This window comes from Gossypium arboreum, chromosome 7 (assembly GCF_025698485.1).
Source record: "Gossypium arboreum isolate Shixiya-1 chromosome 7, ASM2569848v2, whole genome shotgun sequence".
In the NCBI taxonomy this organism is placed as follows: Eukaryota; Viridiplantae; Streptophyta; class Magnoliopsida; order Malvales; family Malvaceae; genus Gossypium; species Gossypium arboreum.
The window spans coordinates 43,305,954-43,327,262 of NC_069076.1; the positions used below are offsets into that span (position 1 = coordinate 43,305,954).

General features: G+C 34.3%; 1 long non-coding RNA gene across 2 annotated transcripts; it reads left to right on the forward strand.

The window, feature by feature from the left end:
- The first annotated feature begins 138 nt into the window (after positions 1 to 138).
- LOC108459217 (uncharacterized) lies at positions 139 to 9,761 on the forward strand. 2 transcript variants are annotated; one of them, XR_001867338.2, is made up of 5 exons: positions 139 to 406; positions 970 to 1,032; positions 8,309 to 8,464; positions 8,586 to 8,950; positions 9,486 to 9,761. It is a non-coding gene; the product is annotated as an uncharacterized LOC108459217 (long non-coding RNA). The 2 variants fall into 2 exon arrangements; XR_001867337.2 differs by lacking the exon at positions 8,586 to 8,950 and having other exon boundaries at positions 151 to 406.
- Positions 9,762 to 21,309: the final 11,548 nt, after the last annotated feature.

The following is a 21,309-nucleotide window of genomic DNA, read 5'->3' on the forward strand; positions in this document are numbered from 1 at the left end:
GGGCTTTTGCTTCTCATTAATCCAAAAACCAAAAAATTAGAAAAAAACGAACATAAGTCCAAAACACCAAACAAAACCCAAAAGAAGACCCACACAAAACTAAAACATAAATGACAAATAAATTACACAAAAACCAAAACAAAGAGAATTCTAGAAGCAGTGAGACACCAACCCTTATACCCAATCAATTCCTTTTTTTTTTCTCTATCCCAAAAATATCCATCAATGCTCAAAACTGAAGGTTTCACAAAACCAATAAGGCACATCCAAAAAAGATAGATCAAACGTCAAAAGAAAGAAACTCCTTTCCTCCATTCTTCAAACTTTCCCTTCTTGATCAATTCAGTTCTCTTGGTCTTCCCATCGTTGTCTTGGGATCCACAGACGAATATTGTTTCCCCTCTAGGTAAACTGATTTCCTCCCTTTCAACATTTCTATTACCAAAGCATGAGCGAGTTTATTTGCTGATCCTGGAACATGATTGAAACTGATTTCTTGAAAATTACTCTTCATCTGTTGTATATTTCTTATGAAAACTCCAATCTGTGATTTATCAAGTTTCAAAGACTTATATTTCTTGACCATTGTTAATGAGTTCCCTTCGATAATGACTCGTATCCATCCATTATCAAAACCCGTACTAACCTCGAGTTGACAAGCTAAAGCTTCAGCAACAAAGGCTGACACTACTCCCTCATGGAAACTCGTATGAGTGAACAACATTGTTCCTCTTTCATCCCTAGCAACCACTCCTAACACTGATCAGAATCTTCGACCATCAAAAGCACTATCAAATTTTATTTTGATAATTGAACTCGGTGGAGCTTTCCAACTCACATCCTCCCTTCTCTTAGTACAAATGTTTTCCTCCAACCGTTTAAGTTCTTCTATATAGCTAGAAACAAAATTTGCACTGTCCGTGCCTATAATAATTTTTTTCATGAACCCTTTTGCTTCTGTCATTCCAGATAGCCCAGAGTGCACAACAGAACATATTCCTCTGATGGGTGGTGCAAGTCTCGAAAACCCAAGTAAGCCATTGTTCAAACTCCATACCTTGAATGTTCAGAAAGTGCGAATAGTTTAATTCTCACCAAACTTCAACTGTTATAGGGCAGTGTCGAAACAAATGATCCATTGATTCCTTTACACTTCCACACCGAGGGTAGTAGGAAGTTGTGGCCAACTTCTTAAACTTTAAGTTAGCAAGCGTAGGTAGATAGTTCTAATAAATCCTCCTAATTGTAATTTTAGTTTTCCTCAGGAGGTCTAGGTTCCATAAAAGTTTGTGGAAAGCACTAGATCTGGTCTGTAATGTATAAGCAGTAGGATCTTCCAAATTTTTTTGTAAAAGTTTGTAGGCACTGCGAACCAAAAACCCCCCTAAGGTTCCTCACTCCATACCCGAAAATCTTCATGGGCTTTTTGAGCAAGCGGAAATTGAAGGATATTAACAGTGTCCGATTGCAAGAACGTATCATTTATTAAACCCTTGCTTCTAGATACGCTCATTAGAATCTATTAACTTCGACACCGTTAAATTCTACATATTACGACTATTTTTGGATACTTTAAAATTTGCATTACCGGGAATCTATGTATCATCGTATACTAAGATTTTATTCCTCAAACCAACATACCAGTATAAACCCTCCTTTAAAGCCCTTTTTGTCGTCCAAATATTTTTCCAAGTATAAGATGAATTATTCCCTAAATGAGCATCTATAAAATCAGATCTCAGAAAGTATTTATCTTTTAGCAAATGTACAATAAGTGAATTTGGACGATTTATAATCTTCAACCCCTATTTGGCCAACAAAGAAATATTAAACTTTCTCATGTTTCTAAAACCCATCCCCCTATCCTCTTTCAATCTACACATATGCCTCCATTCGCACCAATGTATCCCTCACTTTCCCTATCTCTTTTGCCACCAATATTTGGCTATATTGTTTTCAATTTTTCCACAAAAAGACTTTGGCAACAAAAAATATGACTTGCATATGTGGGGATTGCTTGCAAGACTGATTTAATAAAAATTTCCTTTTCCCTTTGTGACAAAAGCCTCGTGCTCTAATTCTCGATTCTCTCTTGAATCCTATCCTTTAAGTTTTGAAAAGATGCTTTCTTCATTGTTCCCACTATATTTGGCAACCCCAAATACTTTTCAGCATTGTTGGAAAAACACACCTTCATCAAATTTGAAACTCGAATCTTCTCCCCCTCAGATACATTTAAACTAAAGAAAATTATTGATTTACTGAAATTCACACATTGACCAGAACAATTCTCATATTCTTTAAGAATATCTTTCAATAAAATAGCATATCTAGTTGTTGCCTCCCCAAAGAGAATACTGTCATTCGTAAACAAGAGATGTGAGATTTTAGGCCTTCCTCTACAAGTCTTCACCCATTTCAAAAACCTTCCATCCATGGCGAACCTCATCAAAGTTGAAAGATCTTCACAACAAATGAGAAATAAAAAAAGGACTGAAAGGGTCCCCTTGATGAAGGCCCCTTGAAGGCTGAAATCTTCTTTCCGTGCAACCATTAACCTTTACCGAATATAAATTTGATGAAATACATCTCAATATGACCCTTACCCAATTAGTAGCAAAACCCATCTTTAACATTACTGCCTTTAAAAAAGCCTATTCAACCCTGTTATAGGCTTTACTCATATCTAGTTTAACTGCCATATAGCCCTTCTTTCCAGTGTGCTTATGGCGAAACGTGTGTAACAGTTCATAAGCGAGTAAAACATTATCAAAAATTAATCTCCCCAGCACAAAGACACTTTAAGCACAATCGGCACAGTTCCCAATAATGCTCTGAAGTCAGTTTGCTAAAAAATTTGCCACAAGTTTATATAAAATAGAACACAAACTAATGGGTCTAAAATTCATTAGGTTTTTGGGATTTAGAATTTTAAGGATAAGAATAATTTTAGTAACATTTGCATATTCAAGATCATTACCTTCATTAAGAACCCCCAAACAATAGGAGAGAGCATCATTCTTGACAATATGTCAATATTTCTGGAAAAACATAGTTGGGAAACCATCAAATCCCAGTGCTTTTATAGGCCAAATTTATTTTAATGCTGTGTAAACATCTTCCTCCGTAAACTTTGCTAAAAGGAAAAGATTCTCCTCAAGAAAGATGTTAGTATTAATCTCTGATAAAATATACGACAGATCACCAATCCCATTCAAAGAAAACATATTTTGAAAATATTTCGTAGCAAACTCCCCAATTTCATCTTCTGTGCTTACTACCTTTCCATCTTCTCGCTCCAAACTTCCAATAGCATTTTTTTTTCGAGTCGAAGCGTACCTATGGAAAAAAGAAGTGTCTTTATCACCTAAATGAAGCCAATTAACTATTGCCCTTTTTTCCCAAAAAGCTTCGTCCTTATCAAGCTCAAAGTTCAGTTGGATCTTAACATCTATGAGTGCTGCCAAATTATTATCATCTCAACCCTCAGCCATTAGATCTTCCTATTTTTTAGAATGGGTACACTTCAATTCATTGCGGTTCACCTTAATCCTTTTTTCCTATTTTATCAAACTTGTACTCAATTCTTTTAATTTTTCGAAAATAGTTCCTCTAGTCGAATCCCAAAGTCACTTAATTTCTCCTTCTAAAGACTCCCCCATCGTCCACCACACCTCAAATTCAAAATTAGCTGCTTATTTCTTCTTGTTTCACTAACAGTGCTTAGTAGGATCGGGCAATGATCTGAGAAAGAATTCGGTAAATGTTTAATTGTCGCATGAGGGAACATACTCAACCAATCGTCATTAGCAACCCTTCTATCCAACAGCTCCTTAATATTAGTCTCGGGTCGATTTCCTCGTTCCCAAGTGAACCAATTCCCCGAGTACTCTATATCCCTTAGTTGACAATCATCAAGAGTCTTTCGAAAAGCCTCTATTCTGTGTTCCTCTCTTGGTACCCCACCAACCTTCTCAAAAGAGTATAAAACTTCATTGAAATCTCCGCACACCAACCAAGGAAATTTTTTTTCATTCCCTAACCTTCTCAAGAGATTCCATGTTTCTTCTTGAAAACTCGCGTAAGGTGCACCATAGAAACCTGTAAAACTCGCGTAAGGTGCACCATAGAAACCTGTAAAACGTTAAAGCTTGTCATTATCATTTTCCTTAATAACATCTATGTGGTTATTGGAATAACTCTTCAACTGCACATTAACGTCCTCCTTCCAAGCTAAACACAGCCCACCCCTTGAGCCATTCGCCTCCACTTCAATTCCATAATTAAAACCACATCGCCTTCCCACCTTCTCCATTCTATTTTCATCAAGTTTAGTCTCCATGAAAAAGAGCATTCGGGGATAATCAAACTTCACCATTTGTCGAAGTCTTTGTATTGCCCATGGACTCCCCAATTCATGAACATTCCAACATAAGATTTTCATTGTTCCTGGTCGGATTGCTGATTGGCAGTCATCGATCCCTATTGAAAAGAAGCAACAATCTGCTCCTACGAATCCGACTCTATTTTCAAAACACTGAAATTGTTAGGATTCTTTTTCATAATTTTTAGTTTTTTTATTATTACCCCAATTTGAATATTGCTTTCCCACCTCTTTAGGGTCTTGTATTCCCACTTTTTGCTATCCCATGCCATTTTCTCTTTCTTGATACTTTCCTTTTGTTATTCTAGCGATACGTTTTCAACTGGCCATTTTTGTTTTATGACAAGTTTCCACAATTGGAATAACGGGCCCAATCTGTGATTTTATCTTATTCCATTCCTGTTGTATATCAGTCTCAATTATCTCCTTAGAAAGCTCCTCTCTCACAGTATTCTCCATATTTTCAGGGAATAAAGGAGCCACCAAATCCCCTAAATTTTGGTGATAAACAGTAGTTTCCAGAATTGGAAGTTTCTCTTCTATAGCCATTCGCTTCACCACAAACGAAACCTCCGCTATCCTCTGATCAGAAAAATCAACATAAGCACACTGCTTCAGCAATCGTTTACTCTATATCTCATTTTACCGCAGCCAAAATAGAAAGTTGTGAGTTTTCATATTTGAAAGCCACCCAAACTTTTTCCTTTACTTCCGTTGAAATGAAAATACCTCTTCTCAGAGGTTTTTGTTCATCGATTTGTGCCTTCAGTCGAAAAACATCTCCTTTTATTTCCGATCTTATCACCCCCCTGAAAGTCGAACCAATGGCATGCATAAGATCCTTTTTATCACATTCTAGCGGACAAGGACCAATCTTAAGCCAAAAAAGAGACGAAACCAATGTAATCTGATTTTGGTTTACAGGTTTCGTTAGCCTATAAAAAATGATAAGTTGTCACTTAAAAAACCATGGTCTACCCTCCATAATCATATCCAAATCCTCTTCACTGACGAATAAAATCATGAAGAGATTTTTCCCCACCACTTGGATTTCAAATTTCTTTGTCTTTTTCCAGATACTTTTTATTTGTGCCCTGAAACTGTCAGGAGTATATGACTTTTTTTGTCCAAACAGAACATATTAACGACATATTTCCAATCGGGACCAACAACGAACTCTTTATTGATAGTTGTACGAGTTCTTCCTCTAGAAGGGAGATCTCGTCCTTCACCATACTTCCCTAAAAAATGTCACCACTCACCCTCAACCCAGCTACAGTATCTTACCTTTTCTCTGAATCACTAGAAAGAACGCACTCTCGACTTTTATAAATGCTCAAAATTTATATCACATTGAAATAACATAATTTTTAAAAAAAAAAAAGCATGCAGATATTATTATAAAAATTTTGACTGAATTGATGTCACGAATCAAGTAGATATTAATTCAATAAAAAATAAGCACCTCATAAATTAATTATAAATAAATTAAAAACACTAGTATTATGTAAATTTTATTACCTTATTATTAATAACAAGTTTTAGGAAAATAAATTAGTGATGATAATTATTTTACAAAAAATAATTATTGAATAAAATTTTAATATTATTTTTATTTTCACTTACATGGTTAATGTACCATAAGACGAGTAGATAACAAACATGGTATAAAATCACATAAAATATAAAAAATTAAATATTTTATTAAATATATTTTAGTTTTGACTTAAAAGGCTCTAAATATAACAACATTTATAATGAAATTCAAATAATTTTGTGGATCTCATAAAACATTTGGTTAAAATAGTTTGACATGTTTATAATATTTTTGAGTTGGTTATAATCTGTTTTGTGTATAATATTTTATAGAAAACATAATTTGTCATTTAATAATACGAAAGATCAGCATGATTACGACGCATATTAAACATCCCTAGTATTTAACATAATATCTTACTAATTCTGGCTACTTTTTACACAGATGACAGTCCATCAACCATCATAAGAGAATTAGACTACACAAGTGAAATGTGTCTAGGTTTCAACCATCAAATAAAAAATAGAAAACAAATAAAATATAAAGAAGTTGTTTATACAGTTCGATTTCTCTACGTTTGTGAGGCTTAGTTTAATGAGAAATACTTACTCTTTTCAACAATAACAACAAGTGATCATAATCTATCACGCCCCGTAACAATTTTCTTCACCATTGTAACTTGAAGACTTAATACTCTTACCACTAAATACCCTTTGTGAATTTTAGCAAGTAAAACCATAACACAAAGTTTTACTATCAAAATGCACTCATACAATAAGGTTCCTTACAAGAATAGATTAAATACTTAATTCTCTAAATACATTCACCTATACAAGTCTCTCAATTATATAGACTTATTTCGAGATTTGCTTACATATGAAGATTTATCTCAATCCCACCAAGCCAACAATAATATAAGTTTAATACATTATAAAAATAACAATCAAAGTAATTACAATCCAATGTCCACAACTCAAAGGATTGACTTGGGTAACGCGATCCACTCCAATGTCCAATATATGATTCCCCAGTGATATGGTCCTCTATAATGTGCTAAAAATCCTCCATACAATCAACATAACCCATATAAATTGTTTAATAAATGACCAACACTTTAAATATGGAAATTGTCTCCATACAAATTTGGTTGCTAGGGAATGGACACTCCTTAAGCACCAAATTGTCAGTTTCATATTTTTTAACAAACTGCAATATTTCACCCCCAATGAAGCTATTCCAATAGGTAATATCCCATGGCAAACCTGCCACAAACAACACATTATTCATGGAAATATTTTCATATCTCAGAAATTTTGGAAAAAATCGGTTTAGAAAACAATTTTGCTGCACAATGAAAAATTAATTTTTTTTCTAAAACCCGAGCAATTATGTTATTTATAGAAATAAACCCTTTTACCAAATTCATACTTAGTTATTTTAAGAACGAACAATTTAAGTCTTTTCTTGGCTTTTGACCAACACGATCCTCTCTGTTATTTTTGAAGCTCAACTTGCTTAGAGTGTGGGCTCTAATCCACAAACTGATGAACACTATGAAATCATTCTATTGTTAGTCAATTGAAATGTCAAGGCTTAAAGGTGTACAAAGCCCTCAAACTTTTTTAAAATTTACTCGATTGAGTACTTGAACTGTCAAAATACATCAAAAAGGCCCTCAAACTTGGAAAAAAAGTAATTACGCCCCTGTTTTTTTCTTTTTGCACTTGATTGCCAAAAGGCATCAAAAAGGCCCTTTGACCGTTAATTTTAATGGTTGATCGTTAATTTTAATGGTTGACCATTAATATAACGCCCTGAATAATTTAAGTATATTTTTGTGAAATCTGACATTAATATGTATTTGTTTAGTGGCTAAGTGTTCTGATTGTGTGTTTGAGGTCTTGGGTTCAAGTCCCACATTCGAAATATTTTGTTATTTTTTATCCAAGCCTTATCCTTGTTGAGTGGGCTTATATAAGTTTGTTTGTAAACTCAAGTCAGAATGAGCCTGTTGGTTTGACTGGTAAGGAGTTAGCTTGCCTAAGGTCTTGTGTTCGAATCCTCGTGCGAGTGTGGATGTTAATTTTTGTCTTAGTTGTCTGAAGAGTTTTGGTGGGGCTAGAATTCTGAAGTGGTTGGTTTGGGTTAACGGAGTAGTGGAGAATTAAAGAGATTTTAGGGATGTGTTACAAACAAATTAATTTGAGTTAAAAATATTTTATTTTCTTTTTCCCCTTAAAAAAGAAGAAGAAAACTCTCTCTCTTCCTGACGTTACTATACTTTTTTTTTGTCAAAATTTCCTTATTTCTTCCTTTTTGATTCTTGTCAAAATTTTCTCTTCCAATAACGGTGTTTTACTTTTTGTTTTTGTCGTACGATTTTGAAGGTAAGGGTTCGTGGTGGTGTTGTGGGAGTCTTATTTTTTTACTTTTGGTCCTACTGATGTTTGAGTTAATCTGGTGTACCGTTCTGGTAAGTGTCCTTTAATAAAATCGAGACCCTTCGATGGTGTAGTGAAGTTTCAAGGCTGCTATTGTGAAAGGTAAGCTTTTGGATCATTTTAGTGCAATTTTTTGTTGTATTTTTTGAGTTGTGCCCAAGAGGTGTCTCAGTTGGATTTGTGAATTAAAGTTAATTGTGGGTGTTTTGGTTGGTAATTTTAGGTATTGTTCACTCCGGGGGTGTGAATTCTTCAAAAACGAACTAGATGTGTACCTTAAACATGAAAAATTGACGTTCAGCTAAAGCTAAAAAAGGGCACTGTCGACGTCACACAGGTGTGTGGCTGGCCGTGTGTGAGACATGATCATGTGTGGCCATGTGGGCCACATGGGCTAGGTCAGATTTGGTGTGTGGGCCACATGGACGTGTGGGTTTTGGGCCAGGCCATATAGCCCATATGGGTAAGGCCAATTTGGGCGTATGGGCCCACACGGGCAAAGCACACAGACATGTTGACCCAAAATTCTAAAATTTTCCCTAGGGTCGCACGGGTCGTTCTGATCGACTGTGGACCTACCTAGGGTCGGTAAGGGCTAACCAAACCCTATTTCATGTGATTTGATATTTTGATAACTTGAACTAAGTAGGATATTGATATGTATATCTAACTGTATTGTTTAAGTTTGTATGTTATTTGTATACGAGCGGGTTAAGCATGTTAAATCTGTTGTTTCTGTATTTGTATTTTGTGTCTGTTTTTGGAGTGGGATTTGCATATATGGAGGAAGTGATTTGTACGACGACCTTTCGTCTATTAACTAGTAGCTTGGCTGCATATTATCTGTTATGTGTCACATCGACACTATATGATGTGTAGGGTTGGGTGGGTGTTTTTAACCTCACATGGTATGATGGGATGGACGGAGATGGTGTGTAGAGGATGGGGGTAGGATTCTGTATATTTGTTCTGTACATTTGATTCTGATATCTGTATCTATTAAGGATTTAGGTTCAATTCTATTTCTGACTGTATTTGAGATTCTGTGAATGTTGATGACTATATCTGTTAGGTTACACACTGATTTTATGAAAACTCACATCTGTTTGTCTGTACTGTTCAGGTAATCCACAGACTTAGGCGAGTCGGTGCAACGGAGGCTCAGCGGAGACCACTCGACAGAGAACTATTTTTATTTAGTAATAATGATTTTATTTTAAAATCTGGTTTTTCTTAAGAGTTTGTAATTTTTGGGACTCTTTGGATTGTATGGTTTTAGCTTTTGGATTTGGATTTTGTTTTGCTTTCTTTTTCGCAATGTTGATAAAAACACTTCACGCAAACAAATGGTTTTAACAAATGGTTTTTAGAAACATGAGCTTGGTTTCGAATAAAATAATTTTCAAACTTCCGTTGTAGATTCTTGATAACTTAAGATGGTTTCAAATAAGATTATAAAGACAAGTTTTTCTGGATATTAAGACTCTGATTGGTAAACTAATAAAATGATACGTTTTAACTTAAAAAGATGTAATTTAAAACCCTTCTTCGTAACACTTCCAGATTCGGTCAGAACGTCTAGGCCGGGTTAGGAGTGTGACATTTAGTGGTACCAGCGCTAGGTTGAAAAGCTCGGGATGTGAATTTTTGAGGTCCAAAATTGTGTAAGTATGTAGTACACTGAGTCTCCGGTGCTGATCCTGTAAGTATCTATAAATTTAGAAAACACTGTAGTTAATACTTCTTGAAACTGTACTGAGTTAGTTAGAGACTAAAACCTTTGAAATACTTTTGAACTTCTGATAAATTAAGCATAGAATATCTGCTAATAAACACTAGAATTGATGCATAAAATTTTAAAATGTAGATAAAATTCTAATTACGATGAGTGCACATGGAACATGCAGTCCAGATATTTGTGGGTGCGGTGGTCGATGTAGGGGAACTCGAGCTGAGTTTTCTTCTCTGGGAAGTATGCCGAATTTGGATACGAGTGAGAATCGGTTTCACCTGCTACTGAGACTGGGTCTAAAGCTACTCGGCTGGGGAAGATGCACTGTCTCAAGCTATGTTGAAAATGTTGGAGAGGGTTGCTAGACCCCATTCTAGATTTGACGGTGTGGGTGATTCTTGAGCGACTCGGTCCAATAGAGTTAAAGTTCATTTAGGGCGTCCTTTGGAGTCACCCCTCGTGGTAGAGTATTGTTTGGAGGCCACTGAGAGGATAATGAACGATGTTGACTGCACTCTTGATCAAAAACTAAAAGGTATAGTTTCTTTGTTTCGCGACGAAGCTTATCAATGGTGGTAATCGGTTGAGGAGGGTACTCAATCGAATCGTTTAAACTGGGATTACTTTAAAACTACCTTCCAGGAGAAGTACGTGGGCATGAGCAATATGGATGCTCGTAGGTGGAAGTTTATAAATTTAACGCAAAGTGATAAGTCTATGTCTGAGTTTCTAAGACTGAGCCACTACGCTCGAGGCATGGTGTTATCCGTGTATGAGAAACATGTCCAATTCAAGATTGGCTTAAGGGATAGTCTGAGGGTTTTTGATTGTTCCACAGAGGGAGCAAGAGTTTGTTGTTTTGGTAGATAAGGCAAAGATCGTCGAAGAGGTTAAGTGTGTAACAGCCCAATTTTGGGTCTAGTCAGAACAGTGGTTTCAGGACCACAAATCTGATGTAGAAAATTTATTTTTATTTTTTTATGGTCTACAATTTTATGAAATGATTTCGTGAAAATTTCGTTCGAAAATTTTGACGTTTGGACCCTCAATTTAGTCAAAAGGACTAAATTATAAAAAGTGCAAAAGTTGAGTTCTACATGCTAGAGGTGTCTAATTGCTATGAAATTTTAAATTGGAGGTCTTTAAATGGTGATTAGACCATTAGTTAAGTTGTTGAACAAAAATGGACATGGTTAAGTATGTTTTTAAAGTTTTTTATTAAGGGCATTTTAGTAATTTGGTATTTAAATGAATTAAAAAGCCAAATTAAAAGCCAATTTTTGTCCATCTTCCTCCCATGGCTGAATTTTACAAGGAGAAACCATCACTAGGGTTTTTCAAGCTTCAAAGCTCGATTGTAAGTCCGTTCTAGCCCCGTTTTTAATGCTTTTTATGTTTTTGAAATCCTTATAACATGATCTATCTATTTCTGCCACTAATTTAAGACATAATGAAAGTCTAAAATTTTACCCTTGGTGGATATTTGTGTATTTTGATGTCTAATGGTAGAAAATGTATGTTTGGTGTATGATAAACGACTTTTTCTAAGTGATTTTTGGTGAAAATGCCTAAAAGGACTTATTTGTAAAAGTTATAAAATAAGTAGTAAAAGTGTGATTTAATGAAAAGTGTGGGCTGGTATGAGTACAATAAAGATTCAGCTAGGCTTGAGTAGTTAAGAAATTTGATAAAAATTATTTTACGAGCTTAGGTACTAAAATGTAAAAATGTGAAACTTTAGGGGCAAAAATGTAATTTTTCCATAATTTGATTTTGGGCTGATTTGAATACTATAATGATTAAATAAGTTAAATGTGATATTATAGATCAAGAAAAACGAGAATTGGAATTAGAACGGGAAAAAACAAGTATTTGAATGTTAGGCCCTCTTTGCCATTTTTTTATGTCGAGGTAAGTTCGTATATTTAACAGGCATGAAATTATATATGTATAAATGCTTAATTGATATAATTATGGTAAATTCTATATTGTTGAAATGAAATGTGAATGCTATAGAGTACGATACTATGAAAATGACTGGCGGGGCTTCAATATAGTGCAAATCCTAGTTGAACCTTAGGAATAGATAGGATACAAATGTCATGATAGTAGGGTTACTAAGACTATGTTAAGACCATATCTGGGATATGACATCTATATGAGACTTTATGTAAAACCATATCTGGGATATTGCATCGATATGAGATTTCGTGTAAGACCATAGCTAGGCTATTGGCATCGATATGAGATTACATGTATGACCATATCTGAGATATGACATTGGTACGATAGTATGAGTACGAGATTCTCGAGTATCTTTTAGTATTCACTACAAGAAAATAGACTTTTAGCGGCACTTTTAGCGGCGTTTTAATAAAAAACGTCGCTAAATATTGAGAATTAGTGGCGCTTTATTAAAAACGCCGCTATATGAACACCTTTAGTGATGTTTTTTAGAAAGCGCTGCAAAAAATTATGCGTAACATCGTCGTTTTATGCTAAGCATTAGCGGCGCTTTTATAAAAACGCCACTATAGATCTACTATTAACGGCGCTTTTGTAAAAACGCCGCTATAGATTGACTAATTAGCGGTGTTTATGTAAAAACACCGTGAAAGATCAAGCAATAGTGACGCATTTTTAAAAACGCCGGTATAGGTCCACCATTAGCGGCGCTTTTCGAAAAACGCCGCAATAAATTATGCACAACGCCATCGTTTTATGTTGAGCTTTTTAGTTGCTTTAGGGCGCTTTTTTGGAAACGCCGCTATATATTGAGCATTAGCGGCGTTTTTTAAAAACGCCGCAAAAAGGTATAATTTTTTAATTAAATATTTAAATTCTTCAAAAAAAAAAATGAGGCGTAGAAAAATTTTGAAAGTAAAAACATTGGAAAATATATTTTAGAATAATTTTAAAGTTTTTTGGTATATGACTGATTGTTTTTAATTTATATATTAAAGAGATAGTATTGAATTTAAAATATTGAATAGTATTGAATTTAAAATATTGAATTAATTATGATTATAGTTTAGGATTTATGGTTTAGGATATATGGTTTAGGGTTTAAGGGTTAAGAGTTACTATTTGAAGGTTTATGAATTATGGGTTTAGGGATTATGGTATATGGTTTAATAGTTGGAGTTTAAGGGTTAGGGGTTAGGGGTTAGGGGTTAGGGGTTAAGGGTTAAGGGTTAGAGGTTTATGGTTTAGAGTCTAAGGGTTACGGGTTAAGGGTTAAGGATTTAGGGTTTAGGGTTTAGAGTTTAGTGTTTATGGGATAGGGGTTAGAGGCTTAGGTTTTAGATTAATTAGTGTTTTTTAATTTATATATTAAACAATTTCTTATATAATTGTAAAAGAGATAATATTTATTTGAATATATTAAAATTATGATTATAGTTTAAATTATTTAAGAGATAATAGATAAACTTTATATATCTTAAATGGTTTAAGATTTAATCTAAAAATATTTTGATATATTAAAAATAATTCAATTCAAATTAATTCTTCTACACTTAATTTATTTAAGTGAAATTTAAACTTAAAATTTCAAAGTTATATGCAATATAACAAATATTAATGAAATATAAAAAGTAAGACATTAGTGGCGTTTTACAAAAAAAAGCCGCAAAGAAGCAAAATAGTATAACGAGAATGACATCTTTTTAACTGGAGATTTAGGGGATTTTAAAAAAGGCCGCAAAAAACATAATAGTTTCTCGTAAACGACGTTTTAATAGGAGATTTAGGGGATTAGCGGCGTTTTGATATAAACGCCGCAAAAAGCAATATAGTATAACGAAAACGACGCCGTTTTAATTGGAGATTTAGGGGATTAGCGGCGTTTTTTTGCAAAAAACATAATAGTTTATCCTAAACGTCGTTGTTTTAATTGGAGATTTAGGGGATTAGCGGCGTCTTATAAAAAAAGCCCCCAAAAAGCAAAATAGTATAACGAGAACGGTGTCGTTTTAATTGGAGATTTAGAGGAGAAATACGCCGCAAAAAAACATAATAGTTCATCTTAAACGTCGTCGTTTTAATTGGAAATTTAGGGAGTAGCGGCGTTTTTTGGCATTTTTTTAAAAAACGCTGCAAAAAAGCAAAATAGTATAACGAAAACGACGTCATTTTAATTGGATATTTAGGGGATTAGCGGCGTTTTTTTGCAAAAAAATAGTAGTTTAAGGAAAACGTCGTCGTTTTCATATATTTCAAGAGTAATATGGGTTTGAATCATACTTGTATTAATTTTTTTAAAAAAATTCAAATTATGCTATTATCCCATGTACTATATGTAAAATGTGTATTTAGTCCTTATATTTTAATTTGATTAGTTTTAGTCATTGTATTTTTCAAATTGATCAATTTTATCTTTTGTACTTTTCAAAATTTAAAAATTCAGTCATGATCACTCAAATGATAGCAATTATATTGTGCGTAAAGTTGTAGGTTGAATTCATGTTATCCAATTAGATCATTCTTGGTTCCTATACTTTTTGAATTTTAAAATTTTAATTTTGACACAAATAACAACCGTTTAATCTGTAACTGACTTATTGTGAGTAATATGTTTTTTACATTAGATTTTAGAAATAGCAAAACTTAATGAATTTAATAGGTACCATTTAATTAATACTCCAATTTCAAAATTGAAAATTACAATGACTAAAAATAACAAAATTAAAATAAAAGGACTAAATCCACAACTTACATATAATTCAATGACTAATAGAAAAAATAATAATTAAAAATATTTAACTTGTTTATATTTTAAAATTAATAAATATAAAATAAAAATAACATGTATATATTTATAAAAAAATTAAAACAATATCATTAGGTTTAAGTAAATTTATGTTAAGTATTTATAAATGTGAAAAATTAAAGTAAAATTTAATTGGAGATTGGATTAGCCTAAACGACGTCGTTTTAATTTCTGAAATATTTTCTTTTTCTCATGCCCGACACTTAGCCATTCCCCCCCAACCCAAAACAGATTTCCCCAATTCTCTAGTTTCTTCTAATCCCTAACATACATCTGCGGTGAAGTCTCATTGTCGAGGTAACATACATCGGACTTGAATCGCATTTCTGTTTTGTAGGTTACTCGCAACAAATTGGTATAATCAGATGCTTTTCTCGTTTGCTTCGTCGGAGTGTAAAATTTCAGGTAAGCTATTCTTTTATTTGAGTACAATTTGATTTCTTCTTTGTTTAACCTATGGGTTTTGGAGGAATTTCAAATCTATCTTCCCAGATTTGAGTTTCGCAACAATCTTAGTTTTGTTGTCCAAGTTTTAAAACATAGTTGGAGCAGGCCGTTGAATGGCTTCTATTTTCATATATGAGGACATTTGCAAATTATTTCCATTTAATTTTTAGTGAAAAATCCAAAGATGAGATAGATAAATTAGTTAGGTTAGATTCCCTGACGATTGGTGAAACAAATGGCTTTTTTTCATATCTATATATGGCAAAGAAAAAACAGCTAAGTTCTCTTACTTTCTTGGCCATGCTTAGATTTCCTGTATCAGTAAAACTAGAGGTCTTGGAACTGGAAATATGGTTGATTATATCGAAAAGAGAAGCTAAATTTTTGCCTGAAACTTGCAAGGTTAATAGCTTTTGTTTCCTAATTTACCATGATCATCAGCAATGATGATGCATGCTTTGATAAACGATGAGGGTCCTTTAGTTATGTCCTTTACGCAAATTAGGTGTAATAGAAGAAAAAATTACACTTTCTCTTTGTAAACAGGTTAGTACTCTTTTCCTATATAAAGCTAAGGTTTGGAAATCCTAACCATTCTATATTTTATTATAGTAATATACCACTTTCTGATATATGGCTTCATTTTTATTTTCTGCTTCAATGGCGGGACTGTGTATTTGTGGTTCATCTGCTTGATATTGAGTTGAAATTTTTATGTTGGCACGGTTCGGTCAAATCAAATCTCTCGGTGGCTGAGTCGTTTAGTCCATATATATTCATTCTATTATGTTTGTGGCAATTCATGCATAGATTAATGAACTTATTGCCTAAATCGCTTGATCAGTGTCAAAACCAAAAAAAAATTTGGATTGAAATTAAGTTATATATTTTATGAGAGCTAAAATCCAAATTTACCATTGTATTAGCTTATATCTTTATAAACTTGAGGAAGTGTTTGATGCCTTTTAATTCCTTTAATAATTATAGGCCAGCAAGAAGGTTGCAGATGCTAAACTTGCAAAAGATTTTCAAGCAGTTTTGAAAGAGTTTCAGAAGACTCAACGACTTGCAGCTGAAAGGGAAACATCATACGCTTCATCTGTTCTCAAGGCAGTTCTTCCTTTAAGGTATCTAAGTGTAGGAAGGTTTATCTGGAAATAGATGGGTTGTAGTTCATTCAATGTTTGGTGTTCATGGCATACATTTGTTTTCTTTAATTTTATTTTCAATTTACCTAATTAAATTAAATTATATTTAAAGTTTCATTTTAAATATTTTATTTTATTTGAATCCGAAAATTAATTTCAATATTTTATTTTATTTTAGCATTACATAATTTAAATTAAGTTGTAATTAAAGTTTTATTTTAAATATTTTAATTTATTTCACTTTAATTTAATATTTTAAATATTTAACCTTAAGTTTCTATAACTATAAGTATCTTTTAGTGCTTTAATTCTATCCAAGTAGGGCAACTTTGCAATTGAAATGATACTTTTTTACTCTAGAGTTAAAGACTAGTTTATTAAAATAATTTCTTCTGCTGTCAAATGGAATAATATAGGGAGATTCAAACTAGTTCCCTTTAGCTGTTGCTGAAGGCTTTGAGTCACTTCCTTGGAGAGAAATTAGCTTGAAAAATCTCATTGCTATTAGCTAAAAGGCTTAACAGCATTAAATTGAGTAGAGATCTGCAACTGAGTCCTCTTTAGCTGTCAATAAATGATTTGGGTCACTGCCACTGGAGTTCTACATGATGATACTTAGCATGTTATACAACTAGAAAGGGTTTAATTGTTTAAAATCACTGCAGCGGCTTTGGATGTGGTAAAAAAATTTCTTATGGATTAGATTTTAATTTATTTCTCTAGTTTGTGCCGGCTCTTGTCAAAATACTTGAGTTTTGATGTAAATGGGTCAAAGAGCAACTCTCTGTAACACCCCATCCCCGATACCGTCGCCGGAGTCGGACACGAGGGGTTCTAAGACCAACTCTCATGTGTCACACAGACTATTTTTCACATTTCCAGCCTAGCTGGAAAACTGCGTCCCTGTCACCTTAAAACTCATATCTCGAGTTCCAGGACTCGAAAACCAGTTCCGTAAATTTTCCCTGAAACTAGACTCATAATTCCATCTACACATTTTTTTCTAGAATTTTTGGTCAAGCCAATTAGTACAGTTTATTAGTTAAAGTTACCCATGTTACAGGGGTCGACTACACTGACCTTCGGGCATTACGACCTGGATATCTTCTCGTACAGAGCTTCAATGCTCATGCCGTTTGTTTCTAATGAAACTAGACTCAAAAGGGAATCTTCACATATAAGGAAAGACTTCTAATTCCTTTTGGATAATTTATGGTAAATTTTCAAAGTCGAGATAGGGGATCCAGAAACCATTCTGGCCCTGTCTCACGAGAACTTTAATATCTCTCAGTATACTGCTCATATGGTCGTTTCGTTTCATCCATATGAAAATAGATTCATCGAGGTTCAATTTCATAGTTTATTTACTATTTAATTCTACTTCTACTATTTTTAGTGATTTTTCCATCTCACCTCACTGCTGCTGGCAGCATCTGTTACTAAAGCAAACAATGACTATTTCATAATTCTTCCATGGCCAACTATTACATCATACATAATACAAACTATGGCCACCTTATCAAAATTAAGGTTTCTAAGGCTCGTGACTATAGGTTTTAGAATCACACTCAACCGACCACATAGGCCATTTTCGCATGGCTTAAAGTTTACAACCCACAATTCAACAAAACAAAATAGCCTATACATGCCAAACGTTCTCCTAGTTCAACTACTGACGACAATACCAAAGATTTCCAGCCGGTGTGATGACTTCAACGACGGTTCCGAGCACGCATACGATACGAGTCCAAGAGACCTAAAATGGGTGACAAGAAAACACCGAGTGAGTTTATAACTCAGTAAGTCATAAGCATTCGACAACCACCCATTAATAAAGTTATCACAACATGAAACAATAAGCGAAGCTAGGTACTCCATCCATATCGAAACTATACCATAATTCCTCGGACCTTTCGGTTCAATCTCATACCAAGTCATACATCCACATTTCAAATTCTATACAATAAGATATTTGAGGCATTTTCACACACCAACTCATTTTCACCACAATCATACAATTGCAATCATCACATAGATTTAAAGCTTACCAAGCTCAACCCCGAGCATGAACATATTGCCTATTCGTCATGAGCTCAAGGTACTTACCCGATCCGCTGTCCGGGATTAACTCGATAATGTTGCACACTCAGTGCCAATTGTAATGCAAGAGCATATAGTGAATCCGCACACTTAGTGCTATATATTTTCAGCTCGCACACTTAGTGCTATATAATTTTCAGCTCGCACACTTAGTGCTATATATTTTCAGCTCGCACACTTAGTGCTGTATAATCAAACTCGCACACTTAGTGCTGTACAATTTTAAACCCGCACACTTAGTGCCAATCTTGTCACCGTGTCCATTTATACCCGCACACTTAGTGCCGAGACCAATACTTTATGCAATTTACCACCTTTATACATTCAACGATGGCATCATTCCATACACATACATTTCCATTTACACATCAATTCATTAAACACAATTGCATATATATTATGATCATTTAAATCAATACCAAATATATGCTTAATGACTTACCTTATATTGGATGAAACGATTTCCAATCGGCTACTCGATTATCTTTGCTTTGCCTTTGTTTGATTTTCCCCCTTTGATGTCTTGATCTAGAATAAATACATTTAGTAGTAAATTTTTTTATTCTAATGTACAACATCATGAATCAACTCAACCGAATTATCTCTATCACCCGAACTAAAATTCGCACCTTAACTTCATCTCATTACCCTTAAAGTCCGAATGCACACATACACAATTTATATACAAATTTCATCCTCACAATGTATATAATTCATTCGACCATTCACCACTCACCTAACAAAACTTCATATCAAATTTCCATGACCGATCACACCTATACTTACATTCCATATAGCGAACATTACTTGTATATGTACCCATAAATTAAATGTGAGAATTTAGCAAAGTTACCTTTGAAAGACTCACCCGAACAACATGGAAATGTCCAGCTTTGGACAGCATTGAATTTTCAAATGAGACATGCATTAAACTTAACCAAATTTGTCATAAAATTTACAATATTGGACAGCATGTAAAAGCAAATTAAGGCAGCATAATAAGATAGTCACAATTGCACACGTCAACACATATTTGAGCAGCCATACCACACCATTTACTTCACCATTTAGCCACGGTTTCCAGGAACAAATTAATCCACACTCACCAAACAAAACTATCAAAATCTTACATGCATGTCGCATGCAACAACAATCTCAAGCATCGCAACACTTAAAACCGAACAGCTTAGGAAGAAATATAAAATATTTGCAAAGAAGCGACCGAAAATTCCTCCAAGATGGAAATCACCTATTTGATTTGCTCCATTGTATTTCTCTATTATTGCTTCCTCTTCTTCTTCTAGTTACAACAATTGCAAAAGAAAGAAAACATGAACACTCCTTCTTCTTCTCAAGTCATGGTAATTGTAACAAAAATGAGAATGGATGAACAACAAGGATTTTTTTCCTCTTCCTCAACTCACGGCAATGGGGGACATTCACCATTCTCTTCTTTTTTTTTTATTTCTTTACTACTAGCTTTCTATTTTATTGTTTCCTACATACATCACTAGCCTAACATGTTGGAAACATGTTTCCCTTGCCCATCACTCTTGTCATGGCGGCCATTAGCTAATATCAAAGGGAATTTGACATGCAAGTCCACCCTTTGATTACATGCACTAATAGGCCACTTACATTTGCCCAAACACATTTCTAAGTTTTCTCACATAAGTCCTAATCACAAAAATTCATCTACAATTAAGAAAAATCCAAACATGAAATTTTCACACATTCATATTCACATATTCTAGACAATAAATATTACGTTCCAACATTTGGTGACTCGGTTTAGCGGTCCGAAACCACTTCCGACTAGGGTCAATTTTGGTGTCACAACTCTCCCCACTTAAGAAATTTTCGTCCCGAAAATCTTACCGATAACAGTTTGGGTATCGCTCTTTTATAGAGTTCTCGGGCTCCCAAGTAGCTTCTTCTATCCGTGTTTGAGCCATAACACTTTCACTAGCGGAACCCGCTTGTTTCACAACTCTTTCACTTCTCGTGATAGGATCGAATCGGTTCTTCCTCATAACTCATATTAGCTTGAATTTCAATTTCGATGGACTAATCACGTGCGATGGATCGGATCTATAGCGTCGAAGCATCGAAACATGAAAGACATCGTGAACCTTTTTGAGTTCGGGGCAAAATCAAACGATATGCCTTTGGACCGACTCGCTCGGATATCTCATATGGCCCAATGAACCTCGGGCTCACTTGCCCTTACGGCGAATCGAGTATCTTTTTCCAAGCGATACCTTGAGAAACACTTTATCACCCACGATACTCGATATCCTTACGCTTTAGATCCGCGTCGACTTCGACGATCGGAGGCTATCTTGAGACTTTCACGGATTACTTTCACTTTCTGTTCAGCATCCCTAATCAAATCCACCCCGCAAATCTTGCTTTCCACTAAGCTCAGTCCAAAACAATGGTGTACGGCATTTACGACCGTACAAAGCCTCGTAGGGTGCCATCTTAATACTTGATTGAAAGTGTTGTTGTAGCGAATTCAATCAACGGCAAATACCGTTCCCATGAACCACTAAACTCGAGGACGCAACATCTTAACATATCCACAAGTATCTGAATTATCCGCTCGGATTGACCATCGGTTTGGGGTGAAAAGCGGTCTTGAAATGCAACTTGGTACCCAAAGCTTCTTGCAACTTTTTCCAAAATCGCGAGGTAAATCTCGGATCTCTATCCGACACGATGGAAATAGGCACCCCGTGTAATTTCA